The following is a 25,543-nucleotide window of genomic DNA, read 5'->3' as shown; positions in this document are numbered from 1 at the left end:
ACTATCCCACCATTTGGAAGTAATCTTATCCTTACGCATACTCCAAAATCATTTCTAAGGTCTTAGAATTTCTTAGATGACACTCTCCTTTCTAAAATACACCAGTATGTGCATCCAAGTCTGGGGAGCCCAGAGGGAGAACATGTAGGCCTCAGGCTTGTGGGCTGAGATGTCCACACACGTACATGTGAGGTACCTCATAGCATGGGATGGATCCAGGTGTGGAAAGAAAACATAACTCTTTTTCTTAGCTTGAAGGGTTTATTTTAAATATTTAGGCACATGGCCTCTTGCTCTGGGCCCCCAAAGTGTTAAGGGCAGGCAAAAACAGAATTGGGAGTTTTGAAAAAACAGTAAGCTCCCTGCTTCTGCAAGTGTTCAAGCACAGATTAGACAACCACTAAGCTGGATTGTTCTCTTTCCTCTTCTTCCTTCAAACTTCTTCAAATATAACTTCATGGGGACATGAGGAGCCAGGGTGGAATTTAGAATTCTCACACTCCCCTGGGGGCCGTGCTGGAATCCAGCAGTGGGGACCAGGGCCTAGCTCCCAGGCCCGTGGCTGTGGCTTGCCCCTATTTTCTTTTCACTCTTGGCTCCATCTCACATTATTGATGTACTCTGCAGATATGGGTTGGATATTGAAATTTTCACCTAGGCATAAAAAATACTTATAATTCCATCATTTGTAAAGATGCATATAAACAAATATTTAAGTTTGTTTCTCATAGTACAAAATTAGAAACAAGTAAATATCTATTAATGGATAATTAAAGGAAGTATGTTATAACCATCCAATGCAATACAATTTTAAATGTATATTTGATATTAAAATGTCCACATGATATATTAAATTAAAATTTTGGTTAGAGCCCGTCTGGCATGGCTCAGTGGTTGGGCATCAACCTATGATACAGGAGATAGAGATTCGATTCCCAGTCAGGGCACATACCCAGGTTTCGGGGTCGATCCCCAGCAGGAGGCAGCCGATCAATGACTCTCCCGTCACTGATGTTTCTCTCTCTCTCTCTCCCCCTTCTTCTCTCTGAAATCAATAAAAATATATTTTAAAAAAATGTTTTTGGTTAGATACAATATACATACTATGATCCTGTAGGGTTCCAGAGCGAGTTACCCAGAGATGGGCCTGTGTGGTGTGCAGATTATTTTCAGATAAAGGCAACTTTAGCCACAGGCTCCAGAGAAACTTGTGCAACTCACCCTTAACTTCTTAGAATTTGAATAATTAGAGGACTTGCCCATAAAAGATGATCTAAGATAACCTTTTGGACACAGCTATAAGGCAGGACAAACTTTTATTTACTAAATATCTACTCTTATCATCCTGAAATGATCCTTTGAAGCCCCCAAGGCACCTTAGCAGTCCGTAGCTCAGAATATCTGCTATACCCATGTTCCCTTTCTGTCTCTGAACCTCTCATGTATGTGGGGTCTCTGGCTCTCTCATGTATGTGGGGCTCCCATCCATATGTATATGTTAGATTTGGTTATTTTGTCTTGCTAATCTGTCTCATGTGTATTTGGTAATTAGACCAGCCAAAAAACCTTGGGGGTAGAGGAAAGTTTGTTTCTCCCCCATAATCCCATGTTTGTAAAATGTATATTTAACATTAAAAACAGTCACAGTATCTTGTTAAATTAGAAAGCTGGTTAACTGTAGTATGCAAAACGTGATCCCATGGCTGTGTTATGGTGTAGTGATAAAGGCACAGGCTTTGGGATTCTTCAGACTTCCTTGGTTCTTCCACTTACTTTTATCTATATGGGACTCTCTGAGTCCTAGTTTACTCACCTGTAAAATGAGGGTAATCCTATTGACTTCATAGATTTTCTGAATAGTTAAGGAGATGATATATGTAGGCTGCCTAGCGTAGTGCCTGGAAGATCAATGAATGATAATATTATTGTATGTGGATTATATTTCATATATGAATCTGATTATATTTTATTTGATATTCTCTCTCTCTCTCTCTCTCACACACACACACATACACATACATACCTGAAATAAGATTGATTAAGATGTTAACAAAGAACATGTTATCTCTTGGCAGTAGGACTTCGAGGTTATTTTGAATTTTTGTTTGTTTTTTGCTTAAAATATTTTTTTAAAAAAACTTAATGATAAACTATTTTGGTTATTTACAAGAGATATGTTTTTAAATAGAGTAAAAATCATCATACACAAGGACTATGGTTATTTAGACATGGGGTCATGAATGTCTGAACTGAGGCTGTGGCAATGGGAATGGAAAATGAAGGTAAAATGTGAAAGATACATTGCTTAGAAGTAACTGAGTGTGAAAGGAAGGAATAAAGATGATTCCAAGAATAGTGGAAAAGTTAATTTGGGAAAGTGGAGGCTGATTTGAGAGTGGTGAAAGTACTAGAGTTGGTTATGAATACTGCATATTTGGTCTGACTGAATGACAGAGAACCAGGAGGAAATGTATGAGATGACTGGGCTGAGCATTGGGAGTGGTGTCACACTGGAGATATAGACTCACAAATGGACTAAAAAATATGCATATACATTTGAATACTCCCAGTAGAGACATAAGGGAAAACAGAAAAAGGAATGAAAACCTGAGCCTTGAGTCCAAAAGCTGAGCCCAAGCCCACCTATAGAAAGCTGTTAAATCAATGAAGGGTAAAGAAAACGTAATGCACAATGGTAACCCAGAGGAGGGGGGGGAGTTTTGTGCTCAAATAATGGAATGGATTAAAAAAATTAACACTTGAGTGTGCAAACAACAATGTAGATTCCTCCCAATATTATTCTGTTGATAATCTTCCACTCAGCTGATACCTTGGGAGGAGTGGGAAACATTAACTTGCCTATTAGTAGTATATACCTGAACCTCTTTAGATAAATACTCTCTCAGACTTTCATTTCCTCTCCCTTTCCCTTCTTAATTTGGCATCTAAGTATAAGGTATATTTGAGAGTGGGTTTACATAAAGTCTGAGACAATTAAACACATCTCTTCCCAACTCTGAGTTCAGTGATGCCGTGTGGGTGGCTTGAGGTCAAGTATGGTGTATTTACACCACAGAAATTGTCATATGCAGTAAGTCACATGACCCTTTACATTCCTTATGACAGTGGACAACAAGAGGCTTTTTTTCTTGTTTTTCAGGTTCTCCGATCTCCTCAGAGATGTCTTTTGTCTGCCTGGGCCCTGCTCATCTTGCTGATAGCCTCTGAGGATGTCTGCAGTTGGTCAGCACAAGACCTGTTTTCTTGGCCTTAGTCAGGACCCAGGGGTCTTCCCTTGCTGACCCAGCCTCACTTCACTCTGAAGCGCCCACCGTGCCCTCAGTTGTGTCTCTTGCTGGCCAGTCTCCTCCCCTGGCCTCTGAAATGGGTCATCTTGTGCAGTCATCTTGAGCAGTTAGGCCTACGGGCTCTTTCTAATCAACTATTTTCTTCCACTCCCATAGGTCTTGTAAAAACTCCTGGGGCATTTATACACCATTTGAGAACTAAAAGAGGTTCAAAATTGTTAGTTTAGACTCAATGTCTACCCAAACACTCCACATCACCATTCATACCTTAATGCCATCCCTCCCGATGGTACAGTTAGTAAAGTGATAATTCTCCCAGACTTCTGACCCAGAAATGGTGCAAAAGGCCCTCTGCTCTGACTTTTCCTCACCCCAGGTCTACTAGCAATGCTCTACCACAGGACCTTAGCTTAAAGGTGAAGTCACTGGACACATGTCTGACCACATGTTCCTCTTTCATTGACTCCCTTCTTTCCACACTCCTCCACCCAAAGGGCTCAGGCTTTCTTCCCTAAGGCAAGGGCAACCTTACATCATCTCTTTAGAGTTCTCTAAGCATGGCACAGTATAATCTCAACTTTCAACAAAGCCTGCTGCTCAAAACTATTCCTTCTTAGGGGGCAAAAGCAAATGTTATTTGCCAGTCAAAGCATGGCTTTACCCTTCTAGTTCGTACTCCCCTTCTCCTGAAGCACTGAAACTTATTGCTTCAAAAGGTGGGGGACCTAGAAGCAGTGAAATGTGGGAAAACATCTGGAAATATTTTTAATGTGGTCCCATTAAATATGTTTTGGAAATGAGCTACTAAACAAAGTTAAAGAGATTTTTTTTTAACAGACAAAAATTTAGGGTGGTTAGTACACTCATGTGCATTGAGAATTTTCAAGACAGGGGTACATAGTATGTAGCATCTCCCTGACTATTTTAATTAAGGACATTTTTGTTAAATATCACCTTGTGGAATTAATATTTTATGGAGCAATTTTTTTGAGACAGTGAGTTACTCAGGAGAACCAATAAAATATACTACCACAGAGACAATAGGGTAGACTTTTCCAGAGGGAAAGAACAGCTTGTTCACAGTGGTCTTTGTCTGCAAAACCAGAATTATTTAATCATTTCTGTTAGAAAAGGTAAACTGGCATTAATTAGACAGATTCTCCATTATATGTATATGCTACTTATTACAACGTTAAGGGCTTTCACTACCTTCATCATTGCCACAAGAACTTAACAATTTAGTGAGTTATTCCTTAGAGCATTAATAGTAACCTCACAGATTGAATATGTTAATTCAACTTTGAAAGTGCTTAGTGTAATCCTGCAGAGCAATTTATGCAATGGGAAAATCTGAAAGAAGGCAGCTCTGTAAGGGATTAGACTAGACTCTCTATTATCTCCTCTATGGATTACTCCTTCCTGGAGCCAGGATCACTGTTTTGCATTTATCTTCTCTGACTTTCTCACTTGCTTTTTCTTACTGGTATTCACAATTCAGTAGGCACTAAAAAGGGGGGGGGGGGCAGAGAATGGGGAGTAAGTTGCTATCATGGGAGGTTTTTATGGAACTGTTGTCATAATTAGCCAGCTAATATTAATAACAGGAAGAGAGCAAAGGGGAGACCCAACATTATAAGCATGGTCATCTGGGCGGCTTCACCAGGAAGCTACAGCTCCACACACAGCAGGAAACCACTGGTCCATTCCCTACAGATCACTGGGGGGAGGGATCCAACAAAGGGGGAGATGGGCATTTGCACAGTGATGTCTGGGTATTGCAGGGAAGGGGCCTGTCTGTCAGTCTAGCCCGAAAAACAATGGATTGGCTGGGCGGGTGGACCTCATCAGAAGAACACGAAATCTTGGAAGGGTAAAAATCCTCAGACAAAGAGGTTCCTCTCTCTTGCTCCCTTTCTCTCTCTTGCTCTGTAACCCGCACTTGCCCGTATGTTCACATGTCCTCTCTCCATAGTCGTGTGGCCTTAAGCAGCCTCATGGCCCTTGGCCATGTGGACCCCACACACAATGGACCGCAGCTGGGAACACAGGCTAAGCTAGCCAGATGCTGGACTGGATTGGATTTTAATATGGAACAGAAACTCCGGGCAGTGGCCTTCATCCTGGCTCTGCTGAAGACAAGATTGGACTTTCTCCATGGCGAGACTGAAGGAGATGGGGCCTTGGAAGGGAACCCCCATAATTTTACATCATCAATAAAGCCTTCCACAATACCTCATCTTCCTGTGGGAGCCTCAGGAAATTCTTTTCCTTGCGGCACCCCAAGAACTCCACTTCCACCCATAACAGAACAATTCTATTATCCTACCAGCATTCAAATTAATCGACACAACTCCTTAAAAAGTGGTTAAACATGGCAAGCCTAGGGCAGCATAGGTTCACTGGTTTGGTAGAGTGGTCACAATGTTCCCATAGCCAAAGTTGGGGTTGAACTTTCACTGAAACCCAGCTCTGTTATTCCACTGGGTCTCCCTTTACTCCAGGGAGAAGGGTCAGAGCCATAGCGCCTGTGTCCCTTAGACCACAGCTCCACTGTTGCCTCAGAGTGACCTGCCACGTGGTGCAGGGGCCGCTCACCCACTCTGTCCCCAGAGGGTTGCCATGGAGAGAGTGTGCTGGGATAGGCCCAACCTCACCAAAAGGGACTTTTAGGGCGGGATTGCACAGCTTTCAGAAGGGAAGCTTTTTAGCATGCAAGATATTCCTTGCACAACAATACTAATTTTTTTTAAAGAATCTTCTGCTACTCTTGCCAGGCGTTCAAAAGCATTCACAGAGTATCAATAACCGTAGTTCTGATTCATTCATTAGCTGGCTGAGAAACACTGACCTTCACTGGTAGTTCAGTCACATTATTTTTATACATATTATACAAACATGACATAATATACATTACATATAACAAAATATTTATAAATATATGCATGACTCTGCAAATGTTATATAGGTAGATATATATTTAAATGCTTACCTAGTTTTTTTAGAGTTTACAAATCTTCGGCTCAATGGCATACAATTCTTTAAAAATGAAAGCTTGTCCACCCAGAATACACAGAGGACCCTGAAAATAGGTGTTAACAAACTCAAAATGCAGCCCAGAAAAAAACACTCTCTCATATACAAGCTACTGTTTTGCAAAAGTATGAGTAACATTATTATGACAAGGAAGGATACATTTATTTAAAAGCATTGCTCATGTGATAGTAGTTTTGTGTCCATTGTATATTTTTTAAATCACGATACTAAAAATGCAACTATTTTGTGGAGGGATTTATTAAGTAATGGAAGTAAAGGTGATTTCAGTTTTTTTCTTTATACTTACCTTCATTTTCTAATTTTTCTAAAATAAGCAGGTGACACATTTGTTACAAGGAAAAACCTTTTTGCTCAAAAAATTTGGAAGCCAGTATGACAGGAATCAGGACTCAGGTAATGAAGCACATTAGGCGTAAAGACTGCTTGGTCTGAAGGTGTTCAGAGCAAATGGCCAAGCCTGGAAAACAAATCACCAAGACTTGGGGAGTAGTCAAGGCTTGAGAGGAATGTTGAAGGTGGGTGGGGGAGCGGGGGGGGGGGGATTAGCAACTGGAGAAGTGGGAAGAGAGCATTTTCAGGAGATGAGGCAACGTGAGCAATGGCAGGGAGGGTTCTGCCTGGGGGGCGGGGGGATGGCCGTGGAAACGGCAGCACACATGCTCCTGCAGGAAAATAAGACACGCTGCTTAGGAATGTCCAGGCTCAGAGCCGGGAATGCACTCAGAACATAGCTTTTAGGGAATGGATGTTTACTGGGGATGTTTTTACCCAGACAGTGACATATATTCATATGGAAAGGCCAATGGGACAATAAACGACAAGAAAATGACAGCAAGCTGGTGCTTGGCACAGGTGAGAGGTGAGGAAAGCAATAGCCCACATGACTTAATCGCTTTCAGGAAGCACTCACAGGAAATTCTCAGGCACTTTGGGTTAAATTTTACAGCCTCTTGTTCTGTTTAAGGGCCTTCACTTTGCCCCCTCCCCCTTCAATTCCCTTAAATTTCCAGGGTGCCTCTCTCTGCTCCCCTCAGGCACTGCATGCACCACCCCAGGCCATCCTCCAGGGCCCTCCCCTGTCTGGCAGGCATAGCAGGCTTTTCACCTGCTGGGCCAGGGCGATACTGAGAGCCCTCTGAAGACTAGAAGAAGCGGTCTGGAGAGCAGAAGCCAGGAAGGTGTTCCAAGCTGGTGGTCTGGCCTGGAAAAGAGATCAGAAAGGCAAGGGATATTACTGTGTCTCAGACAATAAACTCTGAGCGATACTCTGAAAAAGAGCCAACTTTTCATTAGTGGTGGAGGTGGAGGTGGGGGGTGGAGGTAGGGGAAGCCAGACTTGGGATGAAATCATTTAAAACCAGCAATTGCCATTAAACCACAAAAGAACAAAGTTAACTAATATGAATTTCCCATCACCTTCTTTTTTATCTTTATTCTCTTATTAAGTCATACATTCAGGGTGCATTTGTTAAATATGGAATGTTATCCACGGAACACAGAATACTAGCTGGTCATGGGAATGGCTAATGAAAAAGATGCCTGGAATAGCCCTTCTAATGACTTTATTTGTTAATTCTATGCCTTTCTCTAAAATGGCAGCTTTAATAAATGACAAACATATCTGTGAAGTTCTCTCATATAGACCAAATGATTGCATCTCTGTTGGTTGGAATGTTTAAAAGGTATAATGAACATTAAGAAATAAAATATGCCCGGCCGGCATGGCTCAGCAGTTGAGCCTTGACCTAGGATCCAGGAGACTGGAGTTCGATTCCCGGTCAGGACACATGCCTGGGCTTCGGCCTCGGTCTCCAGCAGGGAGCGTGCAGGAGGCAGCCGATCAATGAGTCTCTCACCATTCATGTTTCTATCTCTCTCTCCTTCTCCCTTCCTCTCTCTGAAATCAATAAAGATATGTTCTTAAAACAATAAAATAAAATAAAAAATAAAATGTGACTCACAGATTGATCACATAGAGTGATGAAGTTAGGCACTGCTTCAGTTTTCAGCCCACCCCAAAAAAAAGAGAGAAAGAGAGAGAAATAAACAAGTAAATAAATAAATAAACAAATAAATAAAACAAAAGCATTTACAATCCCATTCATATCACATTATTCTATGTGACAGTGTCAGGAAGTACACAGTCTGCAAAACAAACCATGAAAAAGTGTCTGTAAGAGGAAGCTGGATATCTTGATGAACCACAAAGGATTCAAGGTAAACTCAAAAGAAAGAAGCTGAGTACTGGACTCGGTACTTTTCAGTGAAAGAGATCAGCTTTTGTTTTATTTTCTTAAGTGCTTTGCATGTGGTAGGTCTTCAGATATTGGTTAAATAAACCAAAGAAGCCATATACCGAATGCATTTCATTACACAAGCCCCAAGGAACTCAAGTGCGAGCAAAAGAAAGGAGATACAAGATCCCCAAACTGACCGAAATTAGGTTTCTGCTATTGGAGGGAATTGAGCTTGCAATGAAAAAATAAAGTTGAATTTCTTGCCCCCTGACGTTTGGGACTGAGAGTCACATCTGCTACAACATTTTCTCATATAGCATTTCATTTGTTCTTCACAGTAACCCTGTGAGGAAAGTGTGACATGTTATTACTACAGAAGAAAAAAAAGGAAGTTCACGGATTCAAAACCAGAACCTGAGCCCTTGTTTTCTTCTAGCTCTTGCCTGTTTTTGTCATCTACTTCCTCCAGGACCCCAACCTTCAGGGCACAGTTTTCTCTTGAGAATGTTTTTCTCTCCCCAACCTACCCCAAGGTCTCAGTTTCACCCCCAGGATCTCTGAAAGAGAAAAGTGTTTTGTTTTGTTTTGCACTGTTTTGCCTTGGCTTGGCTCCAAAGTTTGCCCTGTCATAAGTAGGAAGGATTAGCAATGAGACATTTTGGAACATAAGTGTCATGGCCTGAAGGGGAGGGAGAAAGCACCAGGAAATTCAGGGCTGGATCCGCAATAAAACTAATTACAGGGTACAGGGAGGCATGGTGGACGTGTCCTTGATCCTACCTACCATCCATATCCTCGGGGATTCCTTCTGGAGAGCAGACCACAGAAGCAGACATCTCAGGGCAGTGGGACCAAGTGAAGTCCTACAGGCTGCAACATCAGAGTTTAAGAGACCTGTCTGTTGGAAACAGGACCCCAGCCAGAACCAGCAGGTGGAAATATAGAGATTAAGGTCCGGCCATGAAAACAAGACAACTGCTCCAAGCTTAGCACCCTGCCAGGCCCCAGACAAGTGAGTTGATATATTCAGGACAGCGCTGCAGTCTAAGGAAATACAAGGTTACTCAGTAGGGAGGGAGTAAAGTAGCCTGGACGGCATCCACACACTGTTCTTGACATGTGACACTGGCCTTTTGACAGCAGAATTCAAGTTACAAAATGCAAAAGATGGCCAAAGCAGACAAAAGAAACACAGGAAAACACTACTGAGAAGATGGGGCTCAAAAGTGGGAAGATTATAGCAACCAGTAATTAGATATTGTCAAAAGTGATGAATCAAGACTTAGAAACCTGTATACTGTATTTATAAATACAGAGGTGAATGCCAGAAACTAACAAAACAGTGAAAATGGTTACCCCAGGGTATGGAACTGGAATATGGGAGGTAAAGGGAAAGAAACTGCTGGTTTTTATTATGCACCTTACAATACAATTACCATTTTAAAATGTACAGTTCAGTGGCATTAAGTTTATTCACAAAGCTGTGCAACCATCACCGTTATCCATTTCCAGAATGTCTTTCCTGTCCCAAACAGAAGCTCTGTACCTATTAAATAATAACTCTCCACGCCAGCTTCCCTCTAGCTCCTGGGAACCACTAGTCTACTTTGTGTCTCTATGAATTTGCGTATTCTGAGTGTCAATGGAGTTGGGCAATAGTTGTCCCTTTGTATCTGGATTATTTACTTAGTATAAGTTATCTTAATTTTTTCAGCATCTATTTTATTAAACATATTAGATAAAAGCTTTTTAAAAGATACAAAGAAGTAACATGTTCTTTACCCACCAGGGAACTTTTCATTTAAATAGAAAGATAGGTTGTACAGTGAGCAGTTTGATAACAATGTCAAAACAAATAATAATTTGATTAAATTAAAGAATTCGTCTTGGTATGTACCATGTGCCTAACTGCAAAGTGAAGGATACACTGTAGCATTCAAAAAAGGGAACGGACACTGGAGGCGGATGTAATCAGAAAAGAATTTACCTAATAGGTAGGTCTAGAGCCAAGCCGACTATTAATCATTGTCCCAGCTGTGGGCTAGGGCTAGAGATAGGTCCTGTTTGGTGTTCGAGTTGGCAGCTCGAAGACGACGTGCCTTTGAGCAGCTGCCAGCGTCCACAGCACTGATTCACGTGGACAGTACCCTGAAGGCCAGTTATCGAGATATGACGGCAGGGACAGGACTGGCACCCTCCGGTGGGGTCGGCTGAGCTGAGCAGCAAAAAAGTATAAATGCTTATAGAAAGGGAAATGCTAAAAGTAATAAGAACCCACTAAGATACAGCCTGGATCCTGCAGGCGGCTGCTCTCCAAGAGGCACTGGCCAAGCGCCCAGTCAGCGGAGGGCCACGTGCAGTGCAGGCCACAGCCTGTGGTCTGGAGGGAGCCCCAGAAGGTTCCCCAGGCCCCAGAGCAGCCAGGTCCTGTTGGTGTGCACACTTGGGGCAGTGAGATTGCAGAGAGGATGTCGCCACACCCCCACGACAGATGGGGCTGAGACGGCAATTCCTTCAACACGACACTGCGCATTCTTTCTTACTTTCCGGAGGACAATCTTTCTTATCTGACGGCAGCACTGACTGACTCAGAGCCTCTCTGAGAACACAAAGCAGGTTTGCAGAAGAGGTCAAGCAGCCCAGCCTGTGTGGGTGATGTCTGACGTAAACACCAAGCTGCTGAGCTGTGCTGGCTTTTAAGAATGTACTTGCCGGGACCTGGCCTGTGTGGCTCTGTTGGTTGGAGCGTCTTCCCATTAATACATCGAAAGATTGGGGGTTCAATTCCCGGTCAGGGCACATACCTAGGTTGCAGGTTCGATCTGGTTGGAGTGCACATGGGAGGTAACCCATTGATGTTTCTCTCTCACATCGATCTGTCTCTTTCTCTCTCTTTCCCTCTTTCTAAAATCAATAAAACACATATCCTTGGGTAAGAAGTAAAAAAAAAAAAGAATGCACTTGGTGGTAAGGGCAGGTTAATTTGCTCTATGAACAAAGTAAGTCTCTCCTAGGAAAACTGTTGGTTCTAGAAGCTTCAGGTCAGAGATCAGGGTGCTGGCCCAGTGGGTTCAGGCAAGGCCTCTTCCAGGCAGCAGATGGCCTTCCTGGTTGCATCCTCTAGATCACCAGCTTATTGTGAAAGGATAGCACTCGGAAACTGCCGGAGGAAGAGGTATATCGGACAGGGTATGTGGAAAGGGCATGAAGCTTTCGTGTCCTCGCAGAGCACCCTCTCCCCTACCTCCACAAGTTCACCATCCCGGCATCGTGCTCTCAAAGCTCGTCCCTGCTGCCGCATACGTCAGAATTTCGTTCCTTTTCACAGCTAAGTAATATTCCATAGCAAGCACACACTGTGTTTATTCCTGTGCTGATGGACACTTGAATTGCTTCCACCTCTTGGCCAGTGTGAATAAATGCTGTTGCTGTATGAGTATCTGTCTGAGCCCCTGCTTTCATTATTTTTACACTTGTATAAACTTTCCTTCATTAGATTTTTCCCCCCAAAGAATAGTTAAGGAAAGGAGGAAGGAACTAAGGAATAAAGAAATAAAATTATAAAGAAAGAAGTAAACGGGCTGAACCTTTAAGTGAAGCACCCAGGTTACCAGGTCAGAAGGCCAGTGTGCTGACCAGAGGCGGCAATGGTGACTCACACTCCTCACAGACACAGCCCCTCAACAACGCCCAGACTAAGTCGCTGACACCAAGAGTGAGATACGATGTCTTGCTTCTGAATCCAGGCAAATAGGAATCCAGGAAAATTACTTAACCTTTATCATAGTCACTTTCCTTATCTGGCAAAATGTTTAAATATCTTTTCTTTTTTCTTTTTTTTCTTTTTTTTTTTTACCAGCTCTGCATTCAACCCTCTCTGATATGTTACTTTTAATATCAACAAACATTAAGAAACTCTGTTGTCTGGGTTCTAGAGATAAAGAAATGGATAAACATAGCTTATGATTTTCAGAGGCTAACTCTCTGGGGGAACGACGGCCTTGGGCAAAGTTAAGTACAAGACTATGCATGTCAGTGGACACATCACACAAGGATGGTCAGATCTACTCAGGGCTGACATACATTACAGTGAACATCAAGTTGTTTCTATCCAGTGTCTTCTCTGGTGGGTTAGTGCCCATGCTCTACATGTTAAGTTCCGTATTTTGAATACCACTGATTTCACCAGAATATTATTGAGAAAGATATCAGAGAAGGAACATGTGAGCAGAGTGTTGAAAGATCAGTGTCATTAGCCAGACAGGGGGAAAGTTTGGGAGACTACTTGCCAAGAGGAAGGTGTTGGTGTTCTATGCAGCTGAGCACAGGGTCCAGGAACAAGGCTCATCCAACGGGGAGCTTAAGGCCAAGGATCCATTATGAACTACTTCATACGCCAAGAACTGACTATTTTCCTAGAAAGTGCAGGGAAGCCTCAGAAGCCTTTGACTGAAAGTTATGGAACGAACATCTGATGAAAAAGGAGGCCAACTAGGGACTGCCGCAGGAGCTCAGGTGAGAGTGAGAAACTTATGTTACGGCCAGAGAAACAGAAATCAAAGGACCCGAGAATGGAGTGCACCAAGTCTGGTAATTGCAAAGTCATTTTTCACATTGGCCAGCGGTGAGGTGGAAGTCATAATGCTGAAGGCCGAAGATTAAGTGGCTCAAGGCTCATACCATATATTCAACCTCGGATCTCTTCTACTCTTTTAAGAAATCTGGGAGTAACTTACATGTTTCCTAGTTACCTTTAGCTCTGAGTACCTTCTTGGACTGAATTAGTTCAATTTATAGATCTTTGCAGCATTCCGTGCATACTTTCACACTGAACCAAACTTCCACTCTCAATAAATTCTAATCTGGCTTAGTCCCTGGCAAGACATTCCCAAAGCTCTGTTGAGGTGGCGTGGTTCCTTACTGTGCTAAGCAATAAACTTAGCTTTGTCTTATCGGCAGGTTGTGTTAGTGATATCAGGGACCCAGAATTTGATCACACTAACACAGCCATATAACTCAGACCTTTTCTTTATTTACATGCATACATCACTCATATGTGGCATTTGTGTAAAGAGCTGACATCGTTAGGTTTGAGCTCTATGTCATAATGCTGTTCAGATCTCACCTACTTCAAAAGCCTTTGATTTCACACTTACTCTCATGGACAAGCTTCTTCTCTCACACTCAATTTGACTACCGAAAGCAAAGCAATGTAACTCTCGAACTGCTCCCTGCCACCACAACCATTGTCATCAGTCTCAGGGTCTGCCTTTGCGAATCCAGAGAGCTTTCTATTAAGAGCCTTGCCAAACAACTGACCTCAACCCTTTCGCAGCCCAGATAATCTGTCAGGCGCCTTGAAATTTCCATCCTCAGCTTCCTTACATGGGGAAAAAATAGCATGGATATTTATTTTCCTATTCAGATCTAACTAATTCAGCAGAAGTGGCTACAAATCATTTAAACTTCAAGTTATGAATCTGATATTTTTTCTGTTATACTGCCCGATATAATTGTTCTAATGGATGTGCGTGCATGCTCAAAGGAGCATAGAAGAAGTTAGGACAAGTTGGCTTGTGCAAATCTGGAAAAGCTTCCAGAGGAGCTGAGATGAGGAAAGTGAATTGGCCATTTACAGCAGAGGCAAGAGCAGTCAAGGGATTAGAGGCTGAAATAATCATCATCATCTCTAATACTCCTTGAGCACTCCAAGTGTCAGCCCTGTACTAAGCATTTTCATTGAGTTAAAACTACTTAATCCTCTGAACCACTGGAGGACGTCAGTACTATCCTCTCCTCCTCATTTAACAGATTGGGAAATTGAGGGACAAAGGTATTTTGCAACTAGCTCAAGGTCACATACGTCATTTCTAGAGTCCAGGATTCAAACCCTGGCAATGAGAGTCCATTGAATCACAATTTAACTCTTCCTCCTAGAGCAACAAAATAAAAGAGGGTTCACTAAGGGCCTGGAGAATCAAGCACAGAGAAGTAACAGAGGCAGGGTGAAGCTGTATAGGTTTTTCTTCCATCTTTGGAATTTTGTCATTTATAGGCTTCCTAGATTTTTTCCTTGTGATTCTTCTCAATTATTTTAGAAAAAGAAAAGAGCACAGCCCAGGATTGTTACTCAATGCTAGCATGGAAAAAGGGTTACTGTCACAAGCTGAGACCAGGCCAAGACTGTCATGATGTAGAAGAATGATTGCTAGACAGGAGTTATAAGACTCAGTGCTGAGCCAGGCTGGCCTGGTTCAGTGGTTGAGCATCGACCCATGAACCTGGAGGTCATGGTTCGATTCCCAGTCAGGGCACATGCCTGGGTTGTGGACTTGATCCCCAGTTGGGGGCATGCAGAAGACAGCTGATCAATGACTCTCTCTCATTGATGTTTCTCTCTTTCTCTCTGTCCCTTCCTCTCTCAGAAATTAATAAAAACATTAACAACAAAACAGAACAAAACAAAACAAAACAGCAAGGTCCTGGGGTATGAAGTCTAAACCACCACCAGCAACACCAGATAGAAAAGACAACATATCCACCCTGTGGAGTTGGCCAAAGTTTTTTATACATCAAGTTTGGCCGGGGGGTTAGTTGCCATGAAAAAATTAACAGTGGCTACAGATAAGGGGGTGGGGGAAGTGCTGGGTTAGGTGCAGAGTCCGCAGGGAGAAGCGTTCTCTGCTCCTTTGGATTGGTGGGAGGCAAGTTCTCATATAAACAAAAAGGGGAGGCTCCTGGGGTTTGCTGGGCCCCGGCTATTCTCTCTTTTAGATAAGAGAGGAAAGAGCCACCTGGAAGTTAATTCAAAGTTCCAACATATACTCAGGAATGTGAGTGGTATTTGTAGCTGGCCCCCAGCTATTAACCACCTAACTGTTCTTTCTCTTGCTCTCCAGCCCGCTGTCATTTAATTGAGAACATCTCAGAAATGTTTTTCTTGTCAGGTTGGAACTCCGTGGTCTCTGAAATCCCGTCAGGTTCCACATCTGTGATGTCTCCCACCAGCTTGCTCTTGGACCTCTCCCCTTGCCCACTGCCCGCTGCCCACATCTCCCATGTTTGTTCCTTCCTCTCCCTCCTCTCCCTCTGCTTTACCCCATCTGCAATCTCCCACTGTTCTTGCACCATCTGTTGTTTTCAAATGTCCTGATAGCTCAAGAATGTGTTTGTACATGGGAACCTTCTCCTGTATGGGGTTAGGCTCTTCACAGGAAAGATATTCTATTAATAAAAAAATTATAAATGTATTCTTCCATCATGGTATTTTTTTCCTCCAATCTCAATTTTTTCTTCTTTATGGTGCTTATGGTATTAGAAATAAATATATGTCTTTATCATAGAAAGGTTATAAATTAAACAAGCCAAAAAAAATGCATACACCTTTCTAGACTCTTATACATGAACTATCTTTAATTTTCAAATCCTAATTCCTGAGAAATTTGCTAAAACTCCTGTATTAATTGTAAGCAGAGTTGCTTCTATGAAGTTACAAGAGTTAAAAAGAAAAAGCAGACAGGCAAAAGAAATGCACAAAATATGGGATAAAATTATTTTGAAAGGGAACGGGTGAAATGTTGGCCTTAGAAACATTCCTCGCTTTATTCCATGTTCATTTTAGCCTTGTAAAAAATTTAAACTGTGGAGTAATTATGCATGAATACTCTGTACCGCTTCCACGAAAGGCACAGTACAGTACGGATACAATTCCATTCCCTGTTTGCAAGTGCTGTTCTCTACGCTTTAGAGGAGTGTCACTAAGCTAAAAGTCACCAAACCTGTTTGGGCCCTAACCTTTTGTGCAATTTGGGATTAGAAAGAATCTAAAATTCTTTTCTCTCTCTATTGTTAACATAACCCTGAGTCTATATTATCTCTCTCTTGAGGGTAATAAATTCGTAAGAACTGCAGGACAGGGAACAGATCACAAAAACATTCCAATTTTATTCCTGTCTCATGGAATAAAGGGAAGCTCTGAATGTAAATGTCAGTGAAACATTCCTAAGCCCTTAGATGAGAGGTGTTAAGTAAACATGTTTTTAGCTGAGCCTGAAAAATGTGTTTACTTAGAAACTTTCTATACAATTCTGACTGCTTTCCAGGAAGCAGGCTCCCTTCATCACCACAGGGCCTTCTCAGGAGCCTGCCTGGTCTTGTTTTTCAGCTCTCTCAACATGTGACCCACTCTCTGAGAGGCTGTTTGTTTATGCTGGGATGTATCATCAATTTTCCCACTGCAAAGGCTGCCCCTGCTCTCATGTGAATCGGAGAGATTGTTGAACTGCCCCTGACCTACCAGTCCACACAGTGCCCCCTCCCCAACACGTCCTTCAGAGAGCATTTGTTCTTTTGTGGTTTTTTTCTTTGACTTCCCATCTTGCCTTCTCCCCTTGTGATTTCTCTTTCTTCAGTCCCAAACATCTCTACCACTTCTCTCCGCTTTATCCAACTTCAATCATGCTATCAAGAGACCACCCCACTTCTCACAGTTAAAAGGAGCAAAAATGAAGTCTCCCCAGGTTCTTGTACTTGTCTTATTTCCTCAGGCTTTTCCAACCCCCCAAACAAAAAGCAAAAACAAATGTGTAAAGCTCCTCCAGGGCAGAAACAATGGATAAGACCTCATTTAGCTTTACATCCCAGAAGCTCTTAGCACAATGACTTGCAAGTAGTAACTTACGTTTAATTAGCTCTTTGATTGAATCTGGAGGCATTACTTTGGCCAAATAATAAAGTTCACAATAAACATCACAGTACAGATTATAATCTGGACTCTATAGTTTTACTCTTTCCTTAGTTATAACCGTCATTTGCACAGAATGCACCATTTTCTGGGCTCCATTTCTGAAAACAGACTTTTACACAAGAAGAGATGAAAGGATTTAATTCTCATTTAGGGAGCCAAAATTTTCTGCCCATTGGATGCTCACAAGTTCTTAAACATTAACAAGCATAGAATCAACACATATCCACAATACTGAAACATACCTTCCACAATTTAGCATTTCTAAAATTGTGATAAATTTTATAAGTGATGCATTTATTGAGGTAGTGCTGAATTTTCTCTTCAAGCAATAGTGGTGTTTCAGAAAATCAATAAAGTTTTAGAATCAACAAATGCAGTGTAATATTTGGATTTCAGTGCTTCAAAATGGTATTTTTGAAAGAATGTTCCTTTTTTCATTTTTCGTTCTACCCAGTGAATATTTATGTCAGCAATAAGATTATGCTTTTTAGTCCTTGATTAATTTACCCTCAAGTATGAAATTAAATGTTACTGCATCATAAAATAACCAATGACACATTGACCATTTAGTGCCAACAACTGTTTTCTGCATTTTCTGTTTTTCTGAAGTGTGTTGTGAACTGATATATATGGTTAGGGCACTTGCCAAGTCGAGCTCCTCCCAGAGCTACATTTAACATCTTATTTAATTTAGGGGGTTGAGCAAATGCCAGCAGCTGCAGGCTGTGACTACCTGTAACACTGAAACTAATTTAGCTGGAATCAGTATCTCTGGCTTTTCATTTCCCAGAGAATTGTCAAAATTATAAGGATTCTAGAAGTAAACTAAGGTTTAAGACCCTGTTTTAGCCTCTTACTGATATGAAATAAGTATCGTGGTACCTAGAATATTAAATTTAAAAACAGTATAAGGACGTTTTAAAGGGTTTTTTGTATTTAGAAAGGCATGTATTCAAAGATAGATATTATTATCTTACTTAATAAGGAAATATGCAAATTAAGAAAATTATGAATATTTTTTCAAAGAAAAGAATGAGAGAAATGACAAGTAACTCACCAGAGAAATATAAAAGACCAAGTCATGTGGAAAACAGAAAAGTACAATATCACTATTAATCGACAGCCACTTACCACAACTACCATTGTTCTTTCCTTGGTCAAGTTTTCCAATAATTTTTTTTAAATAATAGCTTTATTGAGACAAAGGTCACCATTTTGAAGTGCACAATTCATTAGTTTCAGTATGTTCACAGAGTTGTACAACCAGCACCATATCTCATTTTAGGACATTTCCACTGTCCCTAAAGAAACCACGTGCCCATTAGCAGTCACTTCATTCCTTATTCTGCCCCCCAGCCCCAGGCAGTCACTACTCTACTTTCTGTCTCCAGGGATCTGCCTATTTTGGACATTTCATAGAGATGGAATCACACTGTTACCAGACAGGGACTGGCCTGGGGTGGGTCTGCTTCAGGCCGGCCTACAGCATGTGGGTTCTGGACTTTGTGTAGGAAGGATTTTACAATAAGAGTGCAGGTGATGTAGAGAGTAGGTTTATTAAAGCTGGGGACAGTGAAAGAAAGGGAGGACCTAGGGTAGATGAAGCCACAGGAGAGGGACCAGGCAGTGCTCCGCGTGGCTCTCTAGAACCATTACAGAAAAGCAGTGAGCCAGGGCCGGGCTGCTGGTGCTCACTGGCGTTATAGGGGGGAGCGCTCCCTGTCCCAACAGGCTGCTGGGGAAAGTGAGTTTCTTGGGGTGCCACTAGAATAAGAATTCCCAGAGGCCCTCAAGGGCAGATGAGATGCTGTAGAAAGCTTTCTTCTGTGTAATTACACCCCTGAGTTTCCCAGGGCCCATTTCTCTCTGTGCTGCCTTAGAAGAAGTGTACCTGTGGTTTCAGCAGAGCTAAGATCAAAGCCAGCGGCCAGAGTTTCTGCTCACGTTGGAGCACAGGTCCAGTCCAGCAGCAGATTAGCTTTGTTTGTGTTCCCAGTTGCAGTTCAGCGGTCCATTCGGTGTGGGGTCTTCAGGGCCACAGGGCTTGGAGGAACAAAGAAACAGGAACAAGAGAGCCCCATGAGCCGAGAGAGTTGAGAACGAGAGCTCCTTTGTCTAGGGGATTATGTGTTTCTAAATTTTTGTGGGCTTGCGGTGGCCCTGCCCACTCTGGCCAATGATTTCTGTTCCCAGGTTTGACTGGCGGCAAGCACCCCACCTTTACTGTGCATGTGCCCATCTTCCCTTTTGTCCAGTCCCTTCCCCTAGTGACCTGCAGGGAAGGGACCAGAGGTTCCCTGAGGAGTGCAAAGTTGCAGCTTCCCCCTGAAGCTGCCCAAATGACATGTCTACAATGTCTGGCTTCCCCCTTTGCTCCTTTTCTGTTAATAGCAAGCTAATTACAACAGTATCACTGGGAAGTGAAGGTCACGGTGATAGAAGTGAGACCAGGCGGGGCTGCCGTTAGCTCGCTGGGAAGTCAGAGAAAGGGGGGCTTTGGAGACAGGGTCAAGGGTTAAGCCCAGATGAGCTGCTGCTCCCCTGATTGCAAGTCTTGTGGGGACCCTTAGAGTTTAGGAGGAAGTAAAATTTTCAGGCCCTGCAAGGGGAGTGGACATGCTCTAGAGCGAGCAGCACGGAGTCTCTCTCCCCAGGGCTTTTTATCTTTTTTTTCTGTGGGTAAGAGTCTTGGGGGGGGGTTTCAGCAGAATATTCATCAGCTTTCCAGGAGCATTTTTACTATGCCGGTGCATCAAAATGAGCATATCGGGGAGTCTGGGGTTATTCTTTGGTCTGTTTTACTGTTATCTTGGGCCTGTCTGACTCTAGTGGGGTTTTGTTATTTGTTGCCCTGACCTCATCTGTCCTTGGGTTTCGCTGGCACAAACGGCAGTAATTGGGTCTCTGTTCTCCGTCTCTCTCAACCAGGGTGATTTAAGCTATGTGTTCTCTGGTTAGGGAGGGGAGGTGTAAGCCATTTGCTCTCAAGTGTCCTTGGTTGGGGAAGATAAGGTCTTGCGATTCACCAGCTGGCTGCGAGTTGTTCAAATTATCTGACCTTGTTTAATTTTCTTGTCTCAGTTTCTCCATTCCGCTTGCCCGTGAATTTTCCCAGCTTACGCTCCTGCCACAATACAAGGTGTGATCTTTTGGGACTGTTTCACTAAGCACGGTGTTTTCTAGGCCCATCCATGTTGTAGCGTGTATCAATACTCCACCCACCCACGCTGTCGCGTGTATCAATACTCCATCCTAGATGTATCAATACTCCATCCACACTGTGGCGTGTATCGATACTTCATCCACATCGTGGCATGTATCTATACTTCATCCATGTTGTGGCGTGTATCTGTACTTCATCCACGTTGTGGCGTGTGTCAATGCTCCATCCATGTTGTAGCATGTATCAATACTCCGTGTTGTGGTGTGTATCAATACTTCATCCATGCTGTGGCATGTATCAATACTCCATCCATGCTGTAGTGTGTCAATACTTCATCCATGTTGTAGCATGTGCCAATGCTTCATCCATGTTGTAGCATGTACCAATGCTTCATCCGTGTTGTAGCGTGTATCTATACTTCATCCTTTTCATTAAGTTTTCACAATGTTCTGGTGAAATTAAACTCGCCAACATTATTATTGGGACAATATATTGATTTTTTAAAGTCCTTTCTTGGGGGGCAATAGGGCAACCATGTTAAAAAAAAACTTTAAAAAAATACATAACTTTTCACCCAGGAATTCCGCTTTCACAAAATCACTCCAAAGAAATAACGGCGGACGTGCTCCCAGATCTGCCCCAGGGGTGTTGTCTGCAGCGCGGTTCTGGCTGAAGAAATGCTGGATTTTCACAGATCACGACCTGGCGACACTAAGGGACGCTCTGCAGACACCTGCAACGACGCTGGGAAGCTGCTGTTGGAACGTGCGCGGCCTGCAGCCCTGGCCTTGCCATCTTGTGCACAGGTCCTTTTCTAACTAAATCAGCTCGGTTATGCTTTTTTCAAAATTTAATGTAAAACCTGACTACTTAACTAGGTAAAAGGATTATGCTGCTTTTAAAAAGTTAGTTTTAAAACAAATTTTATAGATGAATATTTAAAATTATAGAAAGGTTAGTGATATAACACTGAGTGACAAAAACAGTTAAATACACACTATGTATGGTTGGATTCCATTTTCTGTAATAAAAATGTATGTGCATGTGTGTGTATAAAGATACATGACAAATATGTTAAGAAATAATTCAACTTTTTCTTCACTCTGTTATTCAAACATATAGCACACTATGCTTCTTTTTTTTTTTTGGAATGTCTGCTTCTTTGTCCACTACAAAGAAGCTCCTTAGTTTATCGCTTTCAGGAACTAAGCTACAGCATCACTTCTATTTTGAATCAACTGGCTGTACTTCATAGATAAAAGAAGTTTTTCTCGCTAGTCCATAAAATAGTTTGTACACACAACCTAAAGGGAACTTTGGTCCCCAGAACCCAGGTCTGTGCCTCAACGTTGCCAAAGATTTTCTAATCTCTTAAAAAAAAGGGTTAGAACAGATTCCAAAATCATGCCCAACAATCCAAATTCAGGCCGCTCTTAGTTGATATTGGTAGCCAGACTACTCTCTGTATGTATAAAAACAAGGAACACCCTTTTTTTTTTCTTCAGTAAGGAAATATTCACTCAATCAGCTGGACTTAACAAGTATCTCAATGTTGGATATTTGAACTCCAGACTCACCTCTTTTTTCTATTATAAATTATCAGTAAATGAGCAACTTTTTATTATTCTTCAGTACAACATACACTGAAAAATTAACCCTGTACATCTCAACTTAGGCAATGCACACCATTAATTAAATTGCAGGTTAATGACAGCTACTGTGAACAAATTCTAAAGCGGAAAAATGATGTTGAAGAGAAAACCACAGGCCTAAAATGGAGTCACTTGTGCAAACCCCCTGATGCTGAATATAGACTTAATACTTGACCTAACTGCAGTTTCTTTCTTCTCCAGGAATGTAATCATAATCTGTTTGTCTGGAATTTTCTGGTCAGTATAGGAAGGTAATCTGTCACGTGGACCTTCTCCATCCTTCAAAGGAATTATATCTTTTTTAAATCGTAGATTCCTTATTGCAGTTCATAATACATATATTTTACTTATTTAATAAATTACCAACAGAAGATACACAATTATATAATTTATAAAAGATTGTATAAATGGAAAATTCAATAACATTTCAAGGATTTGTGTTCATTAACTATATTTCATTCACATTTGCTTTTCTGAGATAATATTGAGATGATGAGAACTTCACAGTTACTAGCAAATAGCAAATATTCAACATTACTGCTTTCATTATTAGACCTCTTATTAGACTCTTATTTATGAATGCTATGAGCCAAACCCTTTATACTGACACAAAGACAGGAAACAATTTTTGCTGCCATAGAATTTGCCATTTATCAGAGGAATAAATGCTTATCCAAAATTATGCACAGTAGTAAGTCCTATGAAGGAAAGGCTCACAATTCTATGAGAATGTAAAGTTAGGGACCTGAGCTGTTTTTGGAAGGCCGGGGGAGGCTTCCTGGAGGAGGCGATGTTTGAGCTGAGATCAAAAGAAAGCATACGGAGTCAGAAGACCAAAATTATGACTTAGTGACTTATCCTGATTATTGCACAGTTGACAGCTGCTATAAATCTCATTCAGTTACAACCAAGTACACTGTGCTGTGATAATGGCAATATGAATAGCATTAATTGGGGGACAGGAGATAACTTCATTTTTTTATCACAAAAGTAAAAATGTCTTATTGGAAAAGAAATCAGAAATGCAGACTATTACAAAGGAGAAAATAAAAATCAACCACAATTCCACTGCCAGAAATAACCTTTCAGCATTACTAGACATTAGTTTTTAATGATTTATTCTAAAGAAATATTAATACCAATGCAAAAAGGTATGTATATATAAGACATATTTGGATATAATATATAGATGTTTTTTATGGCATCATCATAGTAAAAAATTGAAAACTACCCCATATCTAGGGGACTGATTAAATAAATCATGTGCCATCCATGTAAGGGACCATTATGTTAGAAAGCGTAGGATATTTCCTTGAGTTAGAACTTCATCACAATCAACTGGAGGGGATAACTTCATTGTGATCGCACTTGGCATTGCATGCCATGGATTACTGCTATTCCCTTTATCATTGGCAATGAACTTAACATTGCATTCAAGATTAAGGACATGACTTAGCCAATCCCAAATTCCATCTTTATGAGGTTTGGGAAGGAGACCACTTTTGTAACTAAGCACAGAATCATTCTGAGTTGAAGTAAGAAAATTAAAACCACAGTAGGTATTTCAACAGAATTTTAATTAATCTCTCTGTTGGAATTGATTAAATAGTTCCTTGAGAATTGAAAACTGAAGTTACATATAGCTAGCAATTTCAGGAAGGCAAAGAGAAAAGGTTGGAGCAATTGAATCCCACTAAGCTGTGACAGGTCTCTGAGAAGGGAATGCTACCCAGCTGGTGATGGTAACTCAGGAGCTCAAAGAAGGGGCCTGTGAAGGGGAAATACTATTTTTTTAAAATTTTTATATGGTTCTTATGTGGATTAAATAATATTACACATATGAAGCTTTCAGTTATTACTATTGGTGGGAGGTAATGTAGGCCAGTAGTTAAATCCGACTGCCTGGGTTCAAATCTCATTTCTAAGAATTAGTAGCTGTCATAGGAAGTCTCTTTGCTTTCTTATTGTCATAATGACTGTAAAATTTATTGTAATTTGCTAAATCCTACTAGAATATCAAACTGGAATATTTATGCTAAGATGGCTATAAATTCTCAAAACAACCCTAAAATGTAAGTAGTATTCTTTTCCCCATTTCACAGATTAGAAAACTGAGGTATAGTGAGGTCTAATAATTTTCCTAAAGCTACACAGCTCATGAGTGGTAGAACTTGTTTTGATTCAGGATCCTCGATAACACATCACCATATAGTACATTATATATTTTTACTATTTATCTCCCCCTGACCACTAGGATATATGCTCCAAGAGAATGACTATTCATTTGTTTGTTTATTTGTTAGTTTGTTCACTGCTACTTTCCAGCCCTTTGAACAAAGCATAGCACATAATAAGCATTGAATAAATATTTGTTGAGTGGGTATGAACCAAGCGGGGACCCCAAAATGGAACAACTGTACATATTACCTCACTTTATAATGGCCACAATGTTGAGACATGGTAGGGTAGGTATTATTTCGCCTGCATTTGGTACAGAAAACAATTTTAAAGAGGGGAAATTAATTCATAAAGTCATATACCCGGACTCGGGATTATCAGCCCGCAGGTCTATTCTGTGCTTTTCATTTGGGACAGAAGGTCAAAAGAGAGAACCAGAGACAGCGTGAAAAGGAGGGGAGAGGCTCATGATAAACCCTTGTGAGCTCAGTGTCCTCTGGGGGCCGGAGCTCGAAGTCCTGTGGGCTGAGTGCTGTGGAAGACGCCGTGGCGGTGACAGTGCGGTGACCCCCGCCGCAGCTGCAGCAGGCCGAAACGTCCGCAGCGCTTTCTCGCTCATCTGAGCAGTCTGAAAGACGTAGTGTCAACTCGAAGTCAAAATTTCTTAGTCAAATTGCCTGTGGTTCTTTCCAGAAATATGAATAAAAACTTTATTTGAATACCATGGGAACAAGACAGAAATGAGACTACTCAAGTTTCCGAGAGAGCAACGTGAGTTATAATTACTAGTTAAATAGTCAAAGACTTCAAAGCAGCATTTAGAGAAATAAGTGGTTAAACACAACATGGCCATTGTGCTTGGCACTTTACAAAGTTTTGTAAATCTCAATTAATTAGTGTTTATAAGCTAGCATGAGATCATTGGATAAATAGTAGATAATAATAATTAAGCGTTATTACATAAAATGCATTAACACATGTAAACTCTCATGGAAATTGCTAAAATGGGGGGGAGGGGCAGGGGCAAATGGCAAAGCCCAAAAAAATCATTTTACAATGTGTATAGCGTCTTCACTCTGAGCCCCGAAAGGGGATTGAAATTGGTTAACTGCCAAGAAAAGTTGAAATATTTTTTAGGGATGGTGAACTAGAAGCACAAAGAGAGACAGAGGACAGCTAGAAATAAAGCATCATTTCCCTTGATG

At 41.4% G+C, this 25,543-nt stretch overlaps 1 long non-coding RNA gene across 1 annotated transcript; it reads right to left on the bottom strand.

The window, feature by feature from the left end:
- Window positions 1-249: 249 nt before the first annotated feature.
- LOC308565390 lies at window positions 250-19,462 on the bottom strand. The gene is made up of 6 exons (XR_014000036.1): window positions 19,237-19,462; window positions 7,468-7,563; window positions 6,649-6,819; window positions 6,298-6,387; window positions 1,814-1,898; window positions 250-654 (listed from the first exon to the last, which is right to left on the bottom strand). It is a non-coding gene; the product is annotated as an uncharacterized lncRNA (long non-coding RNA).
- Window positions 19,463-25,543: the final 6,081 nt, after the last annotated feature.

This window comes from Miniopterus schreibersii (genome assembly GCF_964146895.1).
Source record: "Miniopterus schreibersii genome assembly, chromosome: 12".
In the NCBI taxonomy this organism is placed as follows: domain Eukaryota; kingdom Metazoa; phylum Chordata; class Mammalia; order Chiroptera; family Miniopteridae; genus Miniopterus; species Miniopterus schreibersii.
Note: the sequence above shows the minus strand (reverse complement) of the source record. Positions and strands in the feature narration are given on the sequence as shown.